The 13,987-nt window shown below is 33.2% G+C and overlaps 1 pseudogene; it reads right to left on the reverse strand.

The window, feature by feature from the left end:
* Positions 1-6,870: 6,870 nt before the first annotated feature.
* LOC114712465 (uridine kinase-like protein 3) lies at positions 6,871-13,633 on the reverse strand (annotated as a pseudogene).
* Positions 13,634-13,987: the final 354 nt, after the last annotated feature.

Below are 13,987 nucleotides of genomic sequence, written 5' to 3' on the forward strand. Positions count from 1 at the left end.
TACAAGTGTGTGGAAGAATGATTCAGTCAAACTGTTTAATTGGTAGGTGAAAGAAGACAGAAAAATTGATGATTACCAAAAATGGAATTTCCTTTGCTTTGAAATTCGAACTGACGGAGTTCGATCCAGACATGAAACTCCGAGAACGATCCCGGCCTGGCCGGACGGTGACGGAGATTCAAGAAATTTGATGAGTTTAAAAACCGGAGTTTAGAGGGTTGGAAACTTACAATATTAAATAAAAATTATTTTTAAGAAATTAAAAATATTTAATATTCACATATTGGGTGAATTTATTTCATCTAAACATATATATGTGTGTATATATTTATAAAATTATTCTTTATGTTTTTTAATTTTTAACTTGCCAAATCACATGGCATTTCCTCTTAAATTCAAACTTTGTCATTTGTCAATTATTTTTTAATAATTCAAGGGTTTAAATCGTAACTTTGAAATAACCACCCAGTGACTTTAAAGTTTAGTAAAGTACTGACTAGGTAGTTCAAAAAAATTAAATTATTTAATTATATATATATGTATATAAGGATGAATCTCCTCAGTTCTCAATGCTTTGTTTTGTGGGAGGATAATTCATTTGCATTTTAGAAATAAAAATAACTAAGCTGATTAAATTAATTTAAGAGAATCGACCAAAATAGAGCGGCTACTCAAAAGCAAATAAGGATTCTCAAAACCCTGTGTTGCTGAGTAGGATGGCCCTTCTCTTTTGTAAAAGCAGGCCCTTCAAATCTGCGCATAAAACTTTAAACCTTTATTTCTGCTTTATTGATAATAGCCATGGCATTGCCAATAAAAGTTGTTCTTACTAGTAAGGAATCTACTCATAGTCTATAAAATCGTAAGTTTAAATTCTGCTGGTGATGTGAGAACTTTATTAGTAGGCGATCTATAAATATCTCTTTGAGCTCCCAGGACCTAATTTACCTAAACCTTTTTATATTAAAAAAATAGCCATTGCATTTGGCTAGAAGGCTTTTATTTATTTATTTTTTTGTGCATGAATTTTTAATATATTAATTAATGATCTAGTCTAAAAGCTAGCATTATCCCATGCTTTTTATCCTCTAAAACCAGACCTTTTTAATTTATTTTTATTTACAAGCATGTGTGGTTTAGCCAAACTCATCCAGAATTTGCTAACAAATTTTAATGTTGCTTTTATTAATTTTATTGTTCATGTTCATGACATCCTCATTCATCCTTATTTAAAACTTCAAATAAAAATATGTTCACCTCTTACTCTTATTAGTAGCATAGTATTAAAACCTAATTCTTGCTATCTAATCAAACTAGTCAATTACTGAATCAGTTTTCGGTTGGTATGATTAAAAAATAGCATTATATCAAATTTGTATTATAATAATTCTAATTTACCGGATTATGTATAGTTCATACATGAATGTTCTTTTTTCTTTTTTTTGTTGATACAACATATATGAATGTTCTTCAACTTACTTATGAATAATTATCTATTTTTTATTTGAGTATTATTCTTTTTAGATTTATATACAAATAATTTTGTAAATTATTTTATTTTATTTTAATCATGATGGAAATGATCCCAGTTCAACTAAAATCACATCACTGAATTTAAATGACTCTTTTGATTGATTTAATGATCTGTCTGACTGTGAACCATCTCTCTGATTTTCAGCACCTTAATTTCTAAAAAGAAATATAAAAATCAAGAATATGCATGATTATATATGAAATACTATATGTTTTAGGCAAATTCATTTCCCAATAATATAATTAAGCATAACACGCAAAATTGAGATATAGTCCTCAGACCAAATCTGACACAATCTTAAAAGTCTTTGCATAATCTTAAAGAACATTATATTTATTTCCCATGTATTAATAATAAATTAATCAATAATCACACATAAAGTTAGGAAGACCGTTTGTTCTTCCTTGTAATGACCCCACAAAACATTATGTTTACAAGTTTATTCTTTTTTTTTTTCATCAGATCCAAGGAACAAAAAACCAAACCGAATATTAAACCGGTCAAGAGTCACTGGTCAGACCAAGGGTCTGACTGAGGTCGGACCAGTAATATTAAAATAATACAATTTAATTCATAACATTAAAATAGAACAAAATTTATAAATAATAATCAGTCCAAAAAAGATAAGAAGTTACAAACTACATATCTCAGCCAGTGAAGAAACTCGAAAGGCGGAGGCAATCCGGTGAAAGGCAGAAAGCAAAGCAGAAAGGCAAAACTCTCAAGTAACTTTGAGTGTTCAGTAGCTGAACTTCAGCTAGAGATTTTTATCTGCCCTCACTTCCCATTTCCCAATCCCTCTCGGCTAGTGGAGACAAGCAGAAATCAGAGATATTTATCAATTTATTCCTAAAATCACAACCTAGCTAAAAAGGGAGGGAATGTTTTTCGAGCTTACCCAATACGCCAAAACTGATATGATTGATTGAATTTGAACCAAGAAATTGAACCAAGCAAGCAGTGAAATCTAGGGTTTGGAGAGGTGACCACTGTGCCTCCTCTGTCTCCACTCTCCACGACGCAGGACAGATAAACCACCGCACCTCCGTCTCCACTACAAGTTGACCACCACGCCACTGTCTCCACTGTTCACGGCAACTTGATGGTGCTACAAGGGATTTGGGGCAGGGAGAACAGTCGACTAGAACGAACTCAACGAAGAAGGGAATGGGAATCTTGGTCAACCACCGTGCCTCCGTCTCCACTACAAGTTGACCACCACACCGCTGTCTGCACTCTCACGGCAACTCGACGGCGATGCAAGGGATTTGGGGTAGGGAGAACGGTCGAGCTCAATGAAGATGGAAATGGGATTCTGGCTAGGAGATAGGGATCGAGGGAATTGAACAATAGTGTTGCAATTTTTTTTTTTAATAGTGAATGACGTCGTTTTGGATATTGGGTAGGAAAAATTAAACCGATCAACCCCCCAAACCAGGCGGTTGACCGATTTAATACCAACTTGACCAGTTAATTACTGGTTCTATAGGTGATTGATTTTCTCCTTAAACTAGACCGGACTGGAGATCGATTTTCTGATTGAGCCAATTAGTCCAGTCCAGTTTTTTTGTACCTGTCAATATTTTTTCCTTGATGAGGTCTTTTCATTTGTAATTTTTCTATTATGTGGCATTACTTCTAATTTAATTCTTATGATTTAATATTTTAAATTCCTTTAAAATTAAATTATTTTTATTATTAAATTTTTATCAATATTTTATCAAACATATTTATAATTTACCTCAATTTGTTGCTCATATTTTTCAGTTTCGTTAGTATCGATCATTTGTTTTAAAATACGAAAATAATATATATTTAGTCATACTGTAAATAATAATAAAGTATTATCTTTAAAAAAAATATTCTTTCATTTCTAAATGTAAGACCCATTTATACTATGAAATGTGTCTTACATTTACGATTAGAGGAGTAATAAATAAGAATTTACACAGAATATGATGTAATTCATAAGATTTATTTTTTTATTTATATGTTTGATTTTGACATGGTATTTTTGTTTTATGCTATCTTTAAATTTTCATATTTTTTGGAAAAGTTTCAGGAAAAAAAAAACCCTCAAGTTAATATTTTTCAATTCAGACATTTAACACTTAACACTTAAAATGGCATAGTGGGAAATAAAATCAAAGCGCAATTTTGAAATTAAAAAAATGACAAAAATGCCCATTTGTGAATAACAATTTACTTGGAAATAACAAGTCTTTATTGTGAAATAACAAGTCTCGATTTGGGATCAATAATACGTTTTTTTTCTAAATACATAATATGTGAATCAATTAAAAATAACAATAATTCATCTAAAAATAACATATCGTTATTGTGAAATTAAAATCTTGATTTGAGATTAACAACACATTTTTTCTTGATACATAACATATGAAATAACATGTAATTATTAAAAATAATAACAATTCATCTGAGAATAACAAGTTTTAATTGTGAAATTATAAGTCTCGATTTAGAATTAACAACACATTTTCTCAATGGGATTAACAAAGGTCATTTTTGTCATTTTTCTTGAATTTTGAAATTTCAATTTGGGTTTACTTCCTTCTCTGTTATTTTTAAAATGTTACGTGCTTAAATTAAAAAAAAAAAACTAATTTCAGGTTTCTTCCTTTTTTAAAGAAACCTTTTTACAAACACGAGGGAAAAGTTATAATGAATTATTTTTGGGGGGGGGGGGGACGCAATAAAGGTTAATGACAGGTGATTATGCAACGATTCTAACGACTTCCAAACAGTTACTTGGGTCCAAGCCAATGACATCAATCATTTGAGCACCTTCTTTCATTTTCTGTGTCTTTTTAATTTTTGTCGCTTTTCCTGCCTTTTTGTCGTGACAGATGGCGAGTGGATCAAATAGGCGTTGCTGCCGTAGCTGATGAACTTGCCTTGATGTACCAAAAAAAAAAACGACTAATATGTGTATATGACATCCATATTGTCTAAGCTCAAATAAGTAGCCACTAAATGACATAAAATAGTCCTGAACTTTGAACCATATTCAAATAATTTCTTAACATTTAAAATTTAATAATCAACTCACTTACACTTTCAGTTTGAATAAATCCCATCAATTATACACCCCTTAAATAATTTTTTTTTGTGTATATAACATTTTCAAGTTGAGTTACATGCATATAAGCTCTCTAAATTTTAATATGTGTGTGTGTGGATAAGTAATGAACAAAACTACTAATATGTGTAAGAGTTTAGGAAGATTTATTGTAAAACTATAAAGTTTAAGGAAGGTAAATATAGCATGAAGTTCATGAAGGTTATATTATTTCTCTTTAAACAAATAAATAAACACAATAAAATAAAGTGAAGTCTTATATCATAGAAGGAACCTTTTATATTCAGGAACAAAGAAAAAAAAAATCAGACCAAGCCGACCGGTTCAACAAAAAAATTGGTGAACCAACTAGCGGTTTCGTTTAGTTTGAGTGTTGAACCGGTCAAAAATTGAATTGGCATTAACTCAATCAAACCGAAGTGAATTAGTAAAAACTAGTGATGAATCAGTTTGGGATTATATTGCTATTGATTCTATTTTTTCTCATTCAACTCCTAGTATCTCAATCACTCTAGATTTGAATGAATTTTAATGATGATTTTAGTATCAATGATTATTGATTTTAATTATTAAAAAATCATAAAAATCAAAATTCTCAATATTGTTGTACTTTGTTATTATTACAATCAAACTATTGTTGTGTTTTTTTGTATTTTGTTATTAGTGATTATTAATGTTATTGTATTTTGTTATTTTCAATTAAATTATATTATTTTAATATGGCCAGTTTGATCCTTAGTTAATCCTGGTTTGACCTACTGATTTTTGAATCACTATGTCAAATGGTTTAGTGTCGGTAACTTTCTTGTTTGTAGGATCATGAGTTTGCTTCTTCAATACGAAGAAACAGTCCGTGTCTTGAGCAAGATTCCTAGAAACTCAACTTCATGGTATCATTTTAATGATGATGTTACAAATGACATATAGCATAGGAATAAGAGAACTTAATCAATTGAAAAAATCTAATGTCCGCCAAGCTGATACCAAGTTCACAAGTACTCATATTTTCCTTTCAAATTAAAGGCCGTGAGACTCCACAATAGTTTGATGATTTACAAAAAGCTTTGGAATATTTTAGAATGTTGTGTGTAGAGCTGATAATGTGGGCTGGCAGTGCGGATGCGGGCCAGCCTGCAGCGGTGCGAGTTGGGGCTAGCCTAAATATTTTTTTAAAAAAAAAATTATTATTATTTATATAAGTTGAGTTTAGTTTGAAATTTTGAAATTAGACTTGGAGTTTTAAACTTGAGTAGTGAGTTATAATAAAATAATATGAGGATTAATTTATAATTTGAGAAGATATTTTAGAAATTCTAACACATATTTTTTCTAAATAATTAATTTAACTATTTTTCTTATCCAAATTAATTAACTAAATCTTTTATGTGTATATTACATATGCAATTACATGAATGAAGAGATGTCAATGTGGAATTTGAGAGTCAAAATCCTACAATTATGTTGTATGATATATTGAAAATTGTATTAAAAAAATAAATAAAAAAAAAAAAGCAATCCACAACGGAGCGGGTTGAAAACGGTACGGGCTGGACTAGCCCTCACCTCCAGCCCGCACCTTGGGACATTGGCATTTTGCCAACCCAAGCCCGTCATTTTTGGCAAGTTGACAGACTGAACCCGTATTACCGGCTCTAGTTGTGTGGGATTCTTTGGAATAATTTTCCCTAAAATTTATAAATCGTACATGTTAGTATTCTAGATTTCTAGTTCTACACTTGTGGCGAATGATGTGCTAAAGATGGCAGACACAATTTGACGGTGATGACATGGCAAATGTTAGTGATCCGTTGTTGAAGGAAAGGTTTTTCAGGTAAAAAAGAGAATCAGAGACCCAAAAGATAAAACCAAAGTCTCAAATGACAAGGAAATAGCACGAATTTTATTGTCATTTATTGCATTAAAGCTTACTGAGATGTTTTTGGTAATTACATTCCTTCATTCCTTGGAACTGCACAGTGATTTTCCCTGTTTTGTTTTTATGTTAACAATGACTCTCCTAAAAATGTTCTTAGCCCATGTCGGCCCAGTGAATCTGATCCAACCTCACTATTTTGGTGGTCAAATTGGGCGCAAAAAAATAACGCCACCAAGCTGAGCCACTAAATCAACCCAAGAAAGCTACTGCCTGGCTGGCACAAGCTGACCAGCTTGCTCACTAGCAGGCCCAAGGTATCCTTTTGAGTTACAGAAGCTGTAGATCAACCAGCACAAAGTCTGGGGAACCAAAATGCAGTCAAAACCATAAGTAATTAATTCAAGTTATTTATATACATTCATTTCTGGAGATCAAATCCCTGGGTTCATAAATGCATCTAGACATACCAACCAGTGCCTGGAAAAGAAGCCAACATCTAAAGAGCAATTCTGGTACAATCCAAAGGTTAAAAACTGCATTGAATAATTCCCATTGTACCTCGGTTTGTAAAGACAATGCAACTTGGTCACAACTCACAACACTATGACTCTAAGCCGGCAGGCCCAGATGAGCATAAAATTGAGCTTCCGTTTCCAGCACAGCATGAATTCAGCAAATTTCAACCTTTTTCGAACGTCTTATATATGTAAAATAACTACTGTGAAGGGACCACCACTTGCTGATCATCATCTGTGCCAAAATACCGGTCCCCAAACTCGCCCATACCCGGTACAACACGGAAGTCTTTATTCAGGCCCAACTCGATCTCAGATGTCACAATCTTTATTCTGGGAAAGGCTTTGCAGACCACATGCACACCTTTGGGCGCCTGGCAAAATGAGAACTATAATTACTACGGCAAAAGAAAGAAAGCACGAGAGGAGGAAAATATGATGGTGAGAGAACAATTAAACACAGCAGGATCTTACCGATATGAGGTTTAGAAATATAATGTTGGACTCTGGAACACCCTTTTTTATAAGTAAAGAAATTGCTTGAACAGCCGAATTTCCTGCAGAAGACATTGTTCATACATTTACAGAGATGACGAACCAAATAGGGGGGGAAAAACCATACTTGTCTTTCGTAGATTATGTTGACAGCAGCGGAACAGTAAATAAATGACAAAGTTTCTAACTCATCTTTTTTGGAATGGGAATACCTCAAACCCAATTGTAACTCAAAAGCAGCTAAGAAATACAAACGCAATGAGAATGACAAACCTGTGCCTAGGATGGGATCCAACAGTAACACGTGCCTATCAGAGATATCGTTAGGCAATTTTTCATATATCAGCTGCCCAATATTAAATATCGGAAGTCAGGGATCATGAGATTTGATAAACATAGAAATGTATCCAAAGTATACAGAAGATGCTGATAAAGTGCACACACCTGCTGACTGTTGTCCCCTTCCCCTTCCCTATGAATAAGAATTTTGCCAATCTTGATACCTTTACAGCATGCTCTTAAGGCATTCTCCATACTCTCCCCACTGCCAATATATCAACAGATATCAACACAAGGACAGACTATTTTCCAAACAACAACCTTTCAGGAAAAATGTCAGCACATAAAGGAAGGAGAAAAAAGGACTCATTGCTGAAGACTTACAAAACAGGATATTACTAAATACTTATTATGTATAAAAAATAAAAATAAAAACAACTAACAGCAAAGACTAAACAAATGATCTTTCTTTTTATTCATTTCGGTAACTTATGGATGACCAAGAGAAGACATTTTGATATTGACATAATCAGAAGTAAAATAACATCTTAATTGTTGAGTGTTCGGCTTCGAATATAGGGCTAACTGATACCTCCTGACTACAGAGACTCCACATAACCTCTTACAGAAATCGACACCAGTGTACACAGACCCTGCAGTTAATATGAATACACAATGAAGGTCAAGAATAAACAATCATAATAACAAGACTCGACCCTCAAATAAACTTGTTCTCTTTAGTAGATAACGGAACAACAGTGATAGTTAAATGAAGATGGGCAGGCAAGCCCATTGCTCAGTACAGTAACTGCTACAACCAAAATCATGAGGAAGAATGCATCTTAAGTACAACCACAAGATGCGGCTTTGATTCCCATATGAAGTTTCCCTGAAGTAGAAATATTGTGATCATATTACATCATTCCACCATATCCAAGTAGAATAGGCGTCTAGCATAAAAATAAATAGCTTGGCTATTGAGAGTATTGACATCCCGGAATCGACATTTGCTGCAAATGCTAATTTATGGTTTGATACAAAAACTATAACTGTGGGACTTTGTACCCCGCTAAAAACATGTATTCTGAGTAACTCAGCTGCTATCCAGATCAGCAACTGAAATGGCCAGTGGTTGAGAAAACATTTTAAAGAACAACTGAAAAAAAGACACTAAGTAAAAGGAAGGCAGAACCTAAACCATAAAACATTAACCAAACACCTATTTGGTCGGTGGTCACACACGCAGGCACGCAAAGAACATTACTTATGACAATAGAGTTACAAGGGAGCAACAAATAGAACAGCTTACCAGTCGGAGTGATTACTTGTTTTTCTGTAAATGGTAAATGTCCCAGGCCATGTTCAACAACCTGGTCAAGTGCGGGAATTATAATCAGTAATAATTTACCCCCAAAAAAGTCATGCCGCCACTAAATTAAGAAATAAAGAAATGAAACTGTGTACACCTACCAGACGAATCAAACGGTCAGAATAAAATACAAAATCATGTGTTTTTATTTCAGAATCACGTATCAGGGTATGCATACCCCGTATCTGCATAATAAGAATTACAATGCTGATTCAACCATTGTAAGAAACCAGTGTTTGGAGGTCCAAATGGAGGGGCAAAGCAAGAAAAGAAACTCAAAAATAGTGAGAAGTGATACCTGAAAAGTTGACTGAATAACATAAAGGTTTAGGATATATTTTACATAGATCATGCTGACCAAGTTTTGTGCGGATATGCTGTACAATTAAATCAATTGCTACATGATTGTCTCCTCCACGGGGAATAATGATATCGGCATACTTCTTTGTTGGAAGAATAAAGTCATCAAAAGCTGGCTTTACAAATTTAGAATACTGCATCAAATAAAGTCAGCTATCAGAATTTATGAAATGCATAAAACATCAACATCTGATAAGGAAGACTTCAGGCCATTGACATTTATAACCATATGCATTAAAATTTCCTAATAATCCAAATCCACAAAACTGAATAATTTGTGTTCTCTTACCAAGGATCTTTTACTATAACTAATAAGCAGCATTAAACTAAATTACTCAATTCTTAACATTGCTGTGTCTTGAAACGCAGGAAAATTTAAGAATAATTATAAATAAATGAATGAATGATAAAATAAAATAGTCTTCATGGTATTGCAACTGATGTGACTAAAAGTTACTACCTGATCAAGCACAGCACCAATATCCCGACCCTTCTGAACTGTATCACGCTTGATCCTCCTAGCCAGTCGAACATCAGCATCTGCACCCAAAAGCAAGAATCAGACAACGGAAGAAAGAATAATGCTAGAGAAAACATGAAGTATGGTAATTGTCAAACTATATAGGACTAATAATTAAAAAAAGGACCTGTGTCAACAAATATCTTCATATTCATCAACTCCCGAACACGAGGATCATGGAAAAATAGAATTCCTTCCAAAATGATTACATCAGAAGGGTTACCTGAAAAACAAATTTAAGTACAAACCAACATCCACATGTCAAGCATGAGAACCAACCAGAAGTCATTGGTGTTAAGTATGCAAATAACAAACTCTTCTATGCCATACTATCAAGAAACCAATTGTAAAAGGTATTAGTACATTGACTCCATCAAAATGTAACATATGCACTAAAAGCATTGTTCTAGGACAATATCCACATTGCAGGTACAGAAGACCAAATTCAATCTAAAAGCCTTCAGATGGGGTAAAATTGCAATGAAAAATGTGGAAGTTGAAAATATACCCGTCTAGCGGGCAAAGCATCCCTTTTATAACTCTTGAAGTCATAATTTGGAATATCGACAGCTTGTCCATGCTTCAATTTGTCCATAACTTCAAGCAATTGCTCAGTATCAAAAGCATCTGTAAGATATAAGCAGCATTGTCAGATAAGTATCGAACTCAACCAGCAATACAGCCATCATTCACATTTGCAATAGTAAGCTGGGGAAAAATGCATTTCACCCTCCTAAATAGAGGACTAGGTAAAATTTTAGCGCATCAACTTTAGACTTTTGCAATGTACATCCCTCTTATTTAAAGTAACATAAAAAGGTGTTTGTGTTTTCTCTAATGAATAGTCTTTTTTTTTTTTTTTTTACTTTGAAGTTGATATATTAAAGTAGTTAGACCTTAGTTTGAGGGCTAAAAGCCAGCATACTATAACCATGCACATTTAGCCACAAATTTTGCTAGCTGAGCGCTAAGTATTACTTTATGGACGAGGAGATTTTCTTTCTGATTTTGTCCTTCAAAGAATGAGCTTTATTTCAATTATGGTCAAACCACTTAAACGCCAATTTTGAAGTCTGCTCTCCTCTATCTATAATCATAAAAAAGAACCCAAAGGAAGTTGGAGTTGAAAGCTGAATTATTTCTCAAAAATACTCAGAATCCATTAGCAAGATCATGGAAACACAGTACAACTGCATTGAAGTCTCCTAGATTATATAAGGATCTAGAAATTTGTAAATGAAAATAATATTGTTGGATTTAATTTATCAAGATTAATTTTTCCCAAGCACCCTTGATATTATTAAATAATTCTGTAAATGATAATATGTCACAGGGACTCATCAAATGAAACATAGAAGTTCCACGTTAAAATTATACAAGTCTAACAAAACCAGAGAAAAAGATGACTAGTATGTGACAAAATTACTTAACAATTATTTATAAAAATTCTTCAAGGCAATAAATTAAATTTAACAGAGTAAGAAAGCATTTCAATATAACACTATAAAGTACCAAGAATAAAGTTGTAAGAAGCTAGTGATAGAGAATACTAAGTCAAGTTCATACTGACCAGGATGATCAAAGTTGTAATCTTGTACTCTAGTGAGTTCCTCCTCCGTCAAATTATGATAGAAAGAATCCTGTCATATTAAATTCGGTAATAAACGGATCCCTATCAGCTCAAATCCTACAAAACGGAGAACGAAGACAGGATGGATGGAAGGAAAAAAAGTGATGCAATATGAATAACAAAAAGAAAAAATTAAAGAAAAGAAAAAGGGCAAACATACGTGACATCAATAACAAAAGAAAATAAATCCTACATTCTTTTCCAGTTTTTTGGCCAAAAACAACAACTCTAACATCTTCGGCTTTAATAAATTTGAGGGAAAAGTTGAGAGAATGTAAATATCTATTAAGAGGTAAGAAGGAAAGTAAGATAGAACATTAAAACTACTGAGTAAAATCAGAGATGAAATGCTGAAATTTTTCCACTTAGTGTATAATGATGGTCGAAAACAACAAGAACAACAAGAAGCTTCATTTGACTAAGTAGGATGAAGTACATTAATGCAATACACCATGTGTGTTCATGAACGACCAACTCTTTGAATATATTAGTCACCAAAAAGTCTTGTCCAATTTGGACAAATAAAAAAGTCTTGTCCAATAATTTCTGAGTGTTCTAGTTGGTCTTCCCCTATCTCTCTCAACAAAAACTCAATACTATCTATTCAAACCTCCTCACCAGTGTCTCCATCAACTTTTTCTGCAAATGTCCGAACCACCTAAACAATTTTATACCGTCTTCCCCTCCATAGATGCCACCCTTTTCCTCATATATGGTCAATATGAATCCTATATTTTTCAGCCACACATCCATCTTAACATCCTCATCCTGCTACCCTAACTTTTTTGTTCTTGTTGTCCTTTAACATCACACATTCACTACCATATAGCATTGCCAATCTTATAAAACATTTTGTTATATGGAAGGTCAAAACCAAGAAAATGAAATCCAAAGGGTACAGAGAAAGGGAGAGAAAGAGAAAAAGATGCTGATATGGCTTTAAGCACATAAGGTAGCTGATTGCCTCAAAGATCAGGCATTTGATCAAGATAAGCAATAAATTGACTATGAATAGATCAATAGAGAAAATTTATGACCTGATTAACAACTACAACTCGTTGGTCATGAAGTTGCTGAATAATCATATTACAAACTTCAGTTTTCCCAGCTGCAGCTCCACCAGCAACACCTACCATAAACCAAAATCATAAAAAAGTGAACTAATTAATAATTCATTAACTAAGCAATTACAAGCATTAAAACTAAAGAAACGATTGATTCTTACAAAACTCATTATGCATGACAAAATTTTTTGAAAATTAGATCAATTTCAAATCTCAAGAAATCTTCAACACAAACAGTCGAAGAAGCTATTTTGTGGATATAAAAGCTAATGACATTTAATTGTTGACAAAATTAATTATCATGCATGAGTAATTATACCAGCACTTGATGTTAGAAATTACATTAGCATAATAAGTAATCATCATTTTAAACTAATATTAGAGTCTACACAAATTTGCAATCTGATTTGGTCATTTGTCTCTGGCAGAGCAAATGTTTGGGAAATTTGATTGCTTCAATCACCAGAACACAAGGAAGATTTAATAGTATGTCATAACAGACAACTTCAGGACTCCTTTAAGATCTGAAACCATATCCATTGGACATAATGCATAGTTCATCACATTTTTTTGCCAAAACAGAACAACCCTGTCCACCATGGGTAGAATCTGGGATCTCAACGTATAGAAAACAAACCAATAAGGCAGGAATTTTTGCTTGCCCTATTAGAAGTCAGACCCACTAAATACAAGAGGAATTAAATGTTCACCGCCATCAATTGCAGCACCAAAACCAGGTATTTGATTATTTTATGGCAACACAGGAAACTTGTCATGCAAAAACACACCTATGACAAACGGTTGATTATTATACATGTGGTCAGCCACAGAAGTTGTTGGAGGCTCTGTTCCAGCATTTATTTTCTCTAAAGGATCCATATGAAATCCAGAAAAATGACCCCGGAGGAGGACGACTCTATTAAGTCTACAACAGATTAGTAGCCATTGGCAAAGACCTGAAAAAAGTCAGCAGAAATTCATAAATAAAGAAATTGATAGCAGAAATAAATGTTCCAATAAGTACAGTAAAAGCACTAGATATGGAAGAAGAGATAAACGATAAAAAGAGAAAAAAGGTGACACACTCTTGGTCTTTAGGGTGCATTTATAAGAGTTGGTTGATACAGACAATGGAATACTCTTCTGTGTCTGGCCCTACTCTGATTTTTTTTTTTTTTTGAATTTTTTTTCCCAGGGGGAAGGGGGTGTTTTGCGAATAACGTATGGCCTAAGACTCTGGTCAGA

This window comes from Neltuma alba, unplaced genomic scaffold, assembly GCF_004799145.2.
Source record: "Neltuma alba isolate B1F8T4 unplaced genomic scaffold, ASM479914v2 tig00011363_pilon, whole genome shotgun sequence".
Taxonomy (NCBI): Eukaryota; Viridiplantae; Streptophyta; class Magnoliopsida; order Fabales; family Fabaceae; genus Neltuma; species Neltuma alba.